Consider the following 11,540-nt stretch of genomic DNA (forward strand, 5'->3'; position numbering starts at 1 on the left):
TCAGATGACTCACCACATCCGTGTGTGTGGTAAACTAGTGACGATGCTTGAACTTTGATTTGCTGCGAGTGAGAATCATTAGCTTTCTGACAAGTTAGGTTTTGTTTACTGTCCAGTGCGCTAATGCTCATAAGCAAAACAGGTAGCTGAATAATAACTCTTTAGCTATTTACAGAGGGTGCTCAGAGTGCACGTCTGAGACACGTCCTTCAGTTGAAGAGAGAAAGACTTTTTAAGTGCAATTGTTAAGTTGCATTTTGATGAATTAACATTTTCATATGTGATGATTTGCTCTTTCTCTACTTGTTACTTTTCTACATGAAGTAATGTGAGGTGTGTTATAAAAATTCTACATCCTCATTGGCAGATACTGAAAATTAAAGTCCGTGTACCGTAAATGCTGTTTTCAGATACCGTCACTACACGCATTGTAAATATCTACAAGTACAAAATGATGTTGCAGACCTTCTGAGTTTTGATTTGCCTCCAGATGAGATGATTCCATTTTTTTTTTTCCCGTATTTTCTCTTGAACCATTCAACTTGATCATGTGTTTGTTACGACACGTGTTATTACTTGTTAGCTTAATCCGAACAAAGCCTCGTGCCTACAGCGTGATGGCCACATAACGGATCATGGGTCAATGACGTTAACTGAAAATTGCAGTTATGATGGTTAGATATTAATACTTTCATTGTTTCACTTTGTTTTTTATTTTACAGTAAAGCACATTTTTGGGTTTCGGTTCATTTTAAAGCTAATTATATGTAGTTCAGCATCGTTATTAACTGTGCATTTGGTAAGATTGTCAATTTGTTTTAATTGATGAGTCTTAAAATACTTAAACTTGACTCCTACCTGAGTTGTGTTTACAGTATTCTCATGATGATTGTTAAAATAAACACTGGAAAAAAAAAAAACCTTCCATACAGATAAACTACAGCATTAAGTAATATGAATAATTCTACATCCTCACTGGAAGAAAATAAACGTCTGTGTGCCGTAAAGTACCAAAGCTCCTTACAACATCCTCACTGAGTTTGTAGATTATCAACAAAATTCAGCTCTGTTATAAATAAAAACCAAATGCAAAAAGATCTTTGCTGTTTTTGTTATTTTTAAAAGCCTGACATAAAAAAAAAAAAAAAAATCTTCCCATGTACTTTACGCTGTCGCCAACCGAACAGTCCCCCCTAAAAATTGGTCTGCCTTTTGCATCTTCACATGCGTCCTTAGCGGTTCACAGATTAAAACCTCATTTCTGCTTCAAACTGCCTCCAGTCATCTGTCTCAGCGACAGATACCTGAAGCTTTTGTACAACAATCATTTCCACATAAACTCAGCATTATTTCACCATAAAAGACTGAGGAGGCGATCGGAGCGCCACAGCTACCCGAGCTGCTAGCTCTTGCATTAACTGCGTGTCCGTCATTTCAAAGCGGCACCGATTAGCACCTCGTTTCTGCTTAAAACTGACCTGAATGACTTAAGAGGTCTTACTTTGTTGTCTGATGGTTAATAATCCCTTTAGTCCCTTTGATGGCTTTGGGTGACGAGACTCCTCAGATGAGCTGCTGTGGTCCCAATGATGCATGCGCAGTGAAGGCAGGGCGGACCATTTTTAGGGGGGACTGTTCGGTCTGCGACACTGGTTCTAGGTCATACCTTCCACCTCTGTGCAATGTTTTCTTTTGTACTACATGTATTTACTTTTCAAACTGTACATACGACTGTAAATATAACAAAACGTCCCTGTTTTATGGGACTTCATTTGTAACAACTAATTGTTAACTAATTGTTTAACTAAGTGTTAAAAAATTACATTACTATTTGATCATTTGGCATGTAAGGTGTGTCAATGAGTCTTTTCAATTATTCAAAATATTCTTATTTTAGGACATTGCTTATAGCTGCAAATTGTAGGCAGTATCACACAGGAAGTCCAAGCGATCTCTCTCTTGGTAGTCAGGCACAATGGTTTGTATTCTGTGTGTGGTGTCTCCGTACACTTAGTGATGGGGGGGACTTGCCAGCTCCCAACTGCTGGACAATGACACTTTTTACTGCTTATTCCTTCTTTAGTATATCCAAGAACACCCAAATGTTCGGGTGGTGACAGCCGACGTTGGCAGCCATATGGCGGTGCCAGCCTGCTACGCTGTGTTGTGTGTGTCAGCCCTTCCTGGATAGAGGTCAAAAACGACCCCTGCAGTTTCTCCTACCTGGCAACTGCTGAGGTGTCCTCAAAATAGTCAACCACAGGCTGGAGCTTCTCAGGCATGTCCCTCCTGAACTACCCTCAAACAAAGCGACCACATCTTCTGGTGGCATGAAGGCCAGAACAGCAACATCCAGGTTGTAATGGGAGAGCTCAGCGTCAGCAGCATATCTCTGCTGGAGTCCTTCCACCTGCACCCGACTGATAACCTGGTCGTTAATCAGAGTGGACTGTGTAGAGTTGGAAAAATAATTCTGGCACAATTTTGAAAGTTTCATTGATGAACCAGTGATTAGCCTGTGCAAGGAGATGGAAATCTGATTGAGCAGAAATATCAGAAGTCATGGACCATCGGTGGCTGCTGTCATGAAGAGAAATGGCGGGCCGGTGGTGGTCTGCCTGTAATGCATTGTAACTGAAGGTCTCCGACGTTCTGGGGTACTGGGCGGGGATCACTGGAACATTGCTTAACCCTGTGCAACAATGGAAGGAAATGCCCTCATACTCCTTTCATATTTTGGCATTGAAATGCAAAGCAATAATGTGGTTTCAGGTTTTATTTGTCCCATTCTTCCTGCAAAGACCCCTTAAACTGTCTAACAGTACGGGGTCATGGTATGTTGCATTTTATTTTTTTAATTCTCAAAATATTCTGCATTTGGTACACGTCTGTGCTGCAGGAGTCAGTCCAGTATCCGTACTCTTCTGCAGCCATGCCTTTGTATTGTGTGCAGAATAGTTTTGTCTTACTGATGAAAACATGGTTGTCCCTGGAAAAGATTTGCGTATTGAAGACACCACATCTTACTCTAAAATTTCAAGGTTCTTTTCTGTATTATGCATCCATTACAGAAGAACAAATGACCTTGAAAAGAGCGCAGGACGCAACCCCACACCAGGACAGAACCCTGACGTTTGGACTTGTTGCTGATGACGGTCTAGATGGTTCGTGTTGGCTTTGGGTCTGGAGCACACTGTGTCCATTTCTTTCAAAATAAAAAAAGATCTGGAGCACTGATTCATCTGACCGCAGTACACGTTTCCACTGTGATGGTCCAACCGAGATACGTTTCAGTCTAGAGGTCTTGAAGCTGCTTCTGGTCAAAGTCAACATAAGGCTTTTAACTTTGTCTGTCCTTTGTCCTCAAAACCTCGGCCTTTAGTGGATCCTTCTTATGTATCGTGATTGCAGTCACTTGTATGAAATAAGTCTGGGAGCATGTGCTGCTGCTGTTTCACTTTGCCGACACCACGAAACTGCCTTGTGCCCTGGATGGCAGCACTCAGACAGCCAGTCCATTCCCACAACTGTCAAAGAACCATCTGTCTGTTGCAGCCAGGTGAAGTGTGGGTGTGTCTTTGGCCGCCTCCAGCTACTGGGGTCCTCAACACGCGGGCACCTGTGTACTGGCTTATGCAGAGAAACAGGTCACATGGCCAAAATGTAGTTGAACCTTATGCAAGTGATGTTCCTCATCTTAGTCTCTCTCAGTAACCGCTCGTTTGATACAAGTCATTCTGATAGTACCTAAGGAGCCTCCAAAGAGACCTTATACCAAATATATCCAGTCATCACTTTAGGTCACCGGTTAGCATCCAAGTCTCACAACCATGCTGAAAGACCACCTGGAACCTAAAGACTCATACCGTTGTTCTCCAGTAACAACATCTGCGTGAACGCTCCTCAATCTCAAATGTTAAGCACCCAGAGACATGACACTGTAAGTTTAACACTTTCAACACATAAAAATTTACTTCTGGTGGCTGAGTCCAGGAAGTCACTAACACTGGAATCTTAATTTTTATCCAAGACTAATCTAAACCCAGACACACTGATTCCTCACTCACCTTCTCAAGTGCTGCAATCACAGGATCCATTGGGTCTGAAACGTTCACAGCATCACTCGCAAAGTCATCAGCAAACTTGTCAGCAAAGCACCCAAGTCAGTGGGTTTCCGCAACGCTATACCCAACACCCACCCTGTCCATGCAAGAATTGAACAGTGGAGGAGCCAGAACTTATCTCTGAGGAACACCAGTGTTCACTGGGGGAAAACTCAGTCTGCCACCACTCCGCTGAGAGAAGCACAGCATTCACAGATGCCAAAGCTGCTTTAGTGGCCGCAACAGTGCTAGGTCACCCATTGCCGGATGCCCCCATAGCCATCACCATGGACGCATCAGACCATGCTGTGGGCGTAGTGCATGAGCAGTGGGTGAACGGTGCTTGTTAACCGCTCGCTTTCTTTAGTCTGCAGTTATGCCCCAGTGAGTGCAATTATAGCACTTTTGACCGGGAGCTGCTTGACCTTTGCCTTGCCTTCCGACACTTCCGCACACTGTTGGCGGGCCTGTGGTTACAGCTTTCGCTGACCACAAACTGTTGACTTTTGCCATGGCTAAAGTGTTTGAACCCTGGTCTGTCTACTAACAGAGATAGCTCGCTTATATCTCAGCGATCACCACAGACACACAGCATGTTGCGGGCAAGACCAACTTCATCTCGGACTGCCTGTCTTGGTCTTTTGCAGCCACTGTCTGCCTCGGCCTGGACTACACCCTCATGGCAGCTGATCCACCACCGACCCAGAGGTTCAGTCATTCAGGTCTGCGGCCACTGGATTACAGCCAACAGACATCACTTTTGGTGAGTGTGACACCAGGCTGCTTTGTGACATCTCCACAGGACAGCCACGGCCCGTCGTCCCTGCCGCATGAAAGCGGTGGGTTTTTAATACTGTGCACAGCCTTTCCCACCCAGGGAGGAAACCATCACACAAGTTGGTGGCAGCCAAGTTCATCTGGCAGGGGCTCAAGAAGAACGCTAGAGACTGGGCAGAGTTTTGTGGCGAGTGTCAGTGCTCCAAGATCCACCACCACTCCAAAGCTCCCATGGGCTCATTTACCTGTACCTGAGTGGAGGTTCGATCATGTTAATGTGGACCTTGTGGGGCCCCCTACTCCCCTCCCTCAGTTTTACACACCTCTATACAATGGTGGATAGGACCACCCGGTGGCCGGAGGCTGTTCCATTCACAGCAGCAACAACAACTGAGATGACCCGAGCATTCATCGACACCTGGGTCGCCCAATTCGGCACTCCATCTGACGTCACTTCTGACAGGAGCTCACGGTTTACGTCTGAGTTCTGGAATGCAATCGCAGACAGCCTGGGTGTGAAGCTCCACCGGACACGGCGTATCACCCCCAGGCTAATGGACTGTGTGAGTGCTTTCACTGCTCTATGAAAGGCTCTCTGCGGGCCATCTTAAGCTGAGCTTACACTGTGCGAGTTTTGGCCCTTTTTCAGCCGATTTTTCACTCCTGCGAGAAATTTTTTGGATCACGCTGAGTTTCTGCTTACTCGTGCGTCCTGCATTGTGCAGTCTACATGGAGTAACGAGCTGCGTTTAACATCTCACGACCACCTCCTGATTGGGAATCGTATGGTCGGATGAAAATCAAACCTGTTTGATATTTTGGTCGGCCGTTGTGACTCGTGAGGGTTCCGCGCTGTTGAAGCAGCGCTACAAGCGTCTATCCGCTGATTACCTCGCGCACTGTGCGTGTGCAAACACCGGAGAGAGCAAACAGTGATCTCATGTCAAGTCTTTTTTTTTTTATTGCGTTCCCTCGGCATAACCTAATATCATATTAAAGTTCATAGCGCGCACAGTGAGTGGAATCAGGTGGTGGGAGACTGCTGTGTATTTATAGAACAGTGTAAGTAGCACCTGTTATGAATGTTTATGTTTTATTTTTTTACCATCCTCTCGTGAATCATGTTGCTGTCTGCTGTGTGTCCATACGCGTGCATATGCGTTCAGTCTCCCCCCAGCTGATTTCACTCACTGTGCGCGCTGATAGGCATGAAATAAATTATTTTAAAAAGAAAAAAGCTTCAGTTAGCCTACGTTTTGCCTCTGGAAACACGAGCCTGACGTGGTTTTTGAACGTACAATGTGAGCAGTCCGATCACATCAGAGCATCGGGCCGTACAGTGTGAGAACATGAATCGTGAGCTCTGAGCTTTTAAACCCTGCGGTTTTGTCACACAGTTTGAGCTGGAGCTGAGTACAACAATTGAAAATATCGTACATGCCCAGTTCTGGATCACCTTTTTTAAAGTCCCGCTATACGGAGCCATAATGCAACTGAATGTCCTTTATTGTGTATTGTTGTATTGGGTATTTGGATGTTATCTAGCTGAAAAAGTCTGGATGGAGTAGCCCTTCTACTTAAAGTGTGAAGCCACATTATGTGTGGTGCAAATATTTGCTGGAAATGGATCACTTTTGCTGGTTCTGGATCACGACACTCTGTGTTACTTTGGGGTCATTCCTGGCATCTGGCTGGAGCCCTTCTAATGCCGAATGATACACATTGTGTCTGAGAATGTGTTTTGAAAACAAAATGATATAAATTATACTTATTAATGAAATTTACTTAGTTTTGAAAAGCACCCTTATATGTTTTAACGAGCAAAAAATGAAGTGGGAGATGAGATTTCCTCTAGAATAAAAGTAAAAGCCCCCACATTCATGCCCATTCGTGACGTTGAGATGACCCCCAAAGTACACATGACTCACAAGTACTGACATGAGGCTTCTGCTTCAGTGATACACAACCGGCAAATTTTCACGTCGTAGATACAGTAAATGCGCGCAGCAATTAAACAGCAAGACATAAGACACTGACATTTTCTACCCAAGTAAGTAAGTATTTTCCCACTCTAGAACCAAAAACACGGAATGGCTAACTCACGTTTGCTACATTTTAGAGATGGTTACTTTAAAACTTGCAGGAATGAGTGAGTGAGAAAAAGCGCGCACACCGCAGACACCGGGATGTTTTGATTCCTCTGCTGATCACAAGGAGGGCTGGATCTGGTCGAGTTTGTGGTCGTTTGTAGACAAAACATCAGTCTTTCCATTGGTACCAAGTATTAGCTTATTTGGGCTGATTACGAGAAACGGCGGCGCAAAAACTACAGCAGTGATCCGGAACCGGCAATGATCTGGAACTGGGCAAGTGACTGTACCGTGTGTGCCCAGCCTTAGCACACTCCCGTGAGTCACGCTGGGTCTATGAACTGCCCCCAAAAAGGGCCTCCAGTTCTCATCGGTGGAGTTATGGCCAACAGCTGCGGGACCCTGGAGGTTTCATTCCCGACACCACCGCCTTCTGGTCAATGGCCACCAACAGAGTGAGCTTCAGGACAAGTTAAGTTTTCGCCCCTGTGCCTAGTTCACAGCATGGTCTTCTGCCTTCCTACACTCCCTCGCGCCTGCAGCCAGTGGACTATGTCTTTATTCACCATGATGCTCACAGGAGAAGTGCTGCACAGCTGCAGCCTCCCAATGACAGCCTGTTTCGCGTATTGAAAATGACGTACAAAAATTTGTGGTCGACATACATGGTAAAACTGAGCACATTTCAGTGGACCGCCTCAAGCCAGCCCACCTGGATGTGGACAGACTCAGGGAGCTTGCTCGCCTGCCTCCATGGGCTCCCCCCCAACCACCCACCCACTCATCCCGGACCCCCGGGTTGGGGGGGCTACAGTTCCCTTATGCCACGGTGCCTCTGATGCTACGGTGCGGAGGAATCATTGTGGTTGGATTATATTCGCCCGCCCCTCGATAACATTGATTGTTTTCGTTCTGGTGAATTCGGGGGGGCGGTGTATGTGGCCAACATTCAACAACTAGTGGACAGAATTCACCATAACGAGTGTATTTCCTGTTTGGTATATGGTAACACGCCCAGATGTGCAAAGCTCATACTAAAGTGTCGCCACTTGTGGTTCGAGTGTGCCCCCTGTTCTGCAGGTGTTAACACACTGAAGTGTGCATCCTGATGTTTCCTGTCTCAGCCCCTGTGTGGGCAATGTTTACTCCTGCTATGCATATTGAAAATGCATATGACAAGCTGTCTCAGCTCCTGTGAGGTTAATGGGCGGGGCTGAGCTGTTAGAAAAAGTCTGAATTGTGTAAAAAGTGAGAACTAAAAGGACATGCTGTTGCGTTGTCGAAATAGGAAATTGTTGCCCCTTTTTTTCATTGCAATTTCCACTAAAGATTTTCTACTTGTTACAGTCCTTTTCTTCTTTGTGGTGATGTTAACTTTCGTCTTCACTGTGGACTTCATCAGTAAACCTGGAGGTCAGCTGGAGCTTAAACGATGACTTGGACTAAAAGTGTTCTGGCTCAGAACAGGTTGTGGGTTTGAGACTCCTCATTGGTTTACAGTCTTATAAAACCTCCTTTACAGTTGCTATGTCATCTGTCTTTTCTTTAGAATATCAATAAAATGTAACATTATTTAATATATTTGGCGTCAGGACTGATTGTACGGGGTTGGGGTGTAGCTGTCGTCATCGACCTTTGTTGCGCCTTCCTGTGTCCAGCCAACTTCCCCTCACAGAGTAAAAGCTTTTCAGGACTTGAAGTGATTAGATTAAAGTATGAAGTAGATCGATTGGAGGTGTAACCTGTTCTAGCAGCTACTTCATGCAGTAAACGTTTTACCAGATTTAACCTCAGAAATACTTGATGACTGAAATGTTTGAAAATGTGAAGTGACAGTTTTGTCTGTTTGTTGGCATTCAGTGCATTAATACCTGTATTTTTAATAGATTACACAATTCCCTCTGCCAAGAAGATCATATTTGTGGATTACTCAAAAATTTAACATGCTATCAATTCATCATAGATAGATTTGATCCACTGTCGATTTTGCAAGTTTTTCCACCTACAAAGAATGTAGAGGTCTGTGATTTTTATTGTTAGTTCACGTCAACTGTGAGACAGAATCTAAAAAATAATCCAGAAAATCACATTGTGTGAGTTTTAAATAATTAATTTGTATTTTACTGCATGAAATAAGTATTTGATCACCTTCCAACCAGCAAGAATTCTGGCTCTCACAGACCTGTTAGTTTGTCTTTAAGCAGACCTTACCTATGTGAAGCGCCTTGAGGCAACTCTGTTGTGATTTGGCATATATAAATGAAAAAATGTAAATGAAATGAAAAAAATGAAGTCCTTTTATTCTGCACTCTTTACCTGTATTAATTGCACCTGTTTGAACTTGTTACCTGTATGAAGACACCTGTTCACACACTCAGTCAATTACACTCCAACCTGTCCACATAGCCAAGACCAAAGAGCTGTCTAAGGACACCAGAGACAAAACTGTAGACCTGCACAAGGCTGGGATGGACTACAGGACAAAAGGCAAGCAGCTTGGTAGAAGACAACTGTTATGATTATTTATTAGAAAGTGGAAGAAACACAAGATGACTGTCAATCTCCCTCAGTCTGAAGCTCCATGTGTGATCTCACCTTTTGGGATAAGATGATTCTGAGAAAGCTCAGAACTTTCGACCTAGCTCAGAACTTTTTTTGCCAGCTTGCACTCGGCAGAGACGGACGCACTTTTCTCTTCTCCCTCCCTCCTTATCTTTCCTGCTTCTGTGGCGTGTTGTCTGTGAGGCTGCAGCTTTGCTCTTCTGAAATGACAAAAAATGGATCTGTTAAAGTAGTCTCTGAACGCAATTGACACTATTTTTTCTACAAGACATTTGGGGGCGGAGGACCCGACCTGTCCTGCCAGGACGCATGTGATGGGTTACGTGATGGACTCGTGGAGGAGATGGCAGGTCATGTGCCTTTACATGCTTTCTGTGGAGGACGTCGAAGATGTGTACATATTCGGCTTGGTGGTGACCAGCTTTCTGATGTGTGGAGCGGGCACTATGCTGGTTTACCGGAAAATCAAGAAAGTGGAAGCAGCTTTGATTGGTCCTTCCAGGCTGCCCTACATGATTGATTCGATTGGGAAGGCAGTGGCTGCGCAGTCGGCGGGGGTTAACCGCACATTGGAAAATATCTCAAATAGAATTGCAGCCCTGGAAACCCGCTCTGATCGTCTGTGAAGATCACATTCTACATTCAGATGCATTGAGAGCCACTCTGTTCTCAGAACTGTGGAATCTTTCAGGTGTCTGCTAATCTGGCTATTCATTTGGCTTCCCCAAATACAGCTGCACTTCAAGGTCGCTGTGATAAAACCTCCTCAGAAGATCAACACTTAAGCCTCGCTCCCTGGTCGTCCCCCCTCCCCTCAGCTTCTCCAGCTCTGACGTTGACTGTGTGGACTGCTCAGGGCTGCCCCTCCCCCCTCCAGGATTGTCGGACAAGGCCGTTGACGGTGCCAAACAGGCTGCCTCCGGAGTGTTCTGATAAACTGGACCTTTTCAAATCTCGGTTGTCGTCCTGTGTCCTTGTTTTTGTCTGTGTGATTATTGTTTTTCTGTGCTGATGGGGATTTTTTTCCTCATTGCCGCTGTGTAATGCAGCAGCTATGAGGTTTTTTTTTTCTCCTTTTCCCTCGTGTTTTGCTTTTCACATATATGTTTATGTACCGGGCCAGCCTATGTGTGTGTGTTGTTTGTTATGGGTCGGTGTTGGTTTGCTCAGCCCTGCTGTTGACCAAGGCAGGGATGTACAACTGGAGCTGGTCCCCGGGTGCCTAATGGCGACTTCTGCTCCTACTGGCAATTAGGATGGGTTAAATGCAGTAGACATATTTTATTGTGCAGGGAACATGTTCTTCTGTGCATATGACAATAAAATTCCTTTGAATCCTTGAATCCTTGAATCCTACCAGGAGGACCTGGTCATTGACCTGAAGAGAGCTGGGACCACAGTCACAAGATTTTGTCCCTGGTGTCCTTAGACAGCTCTTTGGTCTTGGCTATGGTGGACAGGTTGGAGTGTGATTGATTGTGTGAACAGGTGTCTTTTATACAAGTAACAAGTTCAAACAGGTGCAATTAATACAGGTAAAGAGTGCAGAATAAGAGGGCTTCTTAAAGGAAAAAATAACAGGTCTGTGAGAGCCAGAATTCTTGCTGGTTGGTAGGTGTTCAAATACTTATTTGCAGCAGTAACATACAAATACATTATTAAAAAAGTCATATATTGTGATTTCCAGATTTTTATTTATTTATTTATTTTTAGATTATGTCTCTCATGGTGGACGTGCACCTAAGATGAAAATTTCAGACCCCTCCATGATTTCTAAGTGGAAGAACTTGCAAAATTGCAGGGTGTTCAAATACTTTTTTCCTCACTGTGTGGTGTGTATGTATGTATATACACAGATACAGTTGTATTAATAACATGGTTTAAGAGAATTTAGTTGAACATTAACATTTGTTGGAAAAAACCCACCTTTCTGAGTCGATGTAAAACATGACTGTAGCTGTGAGTGTAAAAGAGAACCTGTTTTAATCATCATGAACATTTCTAATCA

The sequence above is a fragment of the Thalassophryne amazonica genome, chromosome 9 (genome assembly GCF_902500255.1).
Source record: "Thalassophryne amazonica chromosome 9, fThaAma1.1, whole genome shotgun sequence".
Lineage (NCBI taxonomy): Eukaryota > Metazoa > Chordata > Actinopteri > Batrachoidiformes > Batrachoididae > Thalassophryne > Thalassophryne amazonica.